Source organism: Halyomorpha halys, unplaced genomic scaffold, assembly GCF_000696795.3.
Source record: "Halyomorpha halys isolate HHAL.00 unplaced genomic scaffold, Hhal_1.1 Scaffold975.1, whole genome shotgun sequence".
Taxonomy (NCBI): domain Eukaryota; kingdom Metazoa; phylum Arthropoda; class Insecta; order Hemiptera; family Pentatomidae; genus Halyomorpha; species Halyomorpha halys.
The window spans coordinates 136,704-136,991 of NW_027109741.1; positions in this window are offsets into that span (position 1 = coordinate 136,704).

A 288-nucleotide genomic window follows, 5' to 3' on the forward strand; every position below is an offset into this window, starting at 1 on the left:
GTTTTATTTTATATCCCTTGTTCTAATTTGTAGGTTCAATTTTCACCACTGTCTTTGGTTTCTAGGAGTTCACCTCCGCCCTAATATATTAGTAGGAGTAGTAGTTTTAGATTAGCCTCTTTGAAAAAGAGAATCTCCGCAAACGTGCGGATTACGAGAAAGGCGCCCCGATCCCGAATTTGGTGTCTATTGATAGTCGGATCGTGAAGAGGGCTATCAAGTCGACATCATTGGACTCATCGCCGGGGCCGGATGGTGTGTTGATCCGCACAATAAAATACTTTGAAG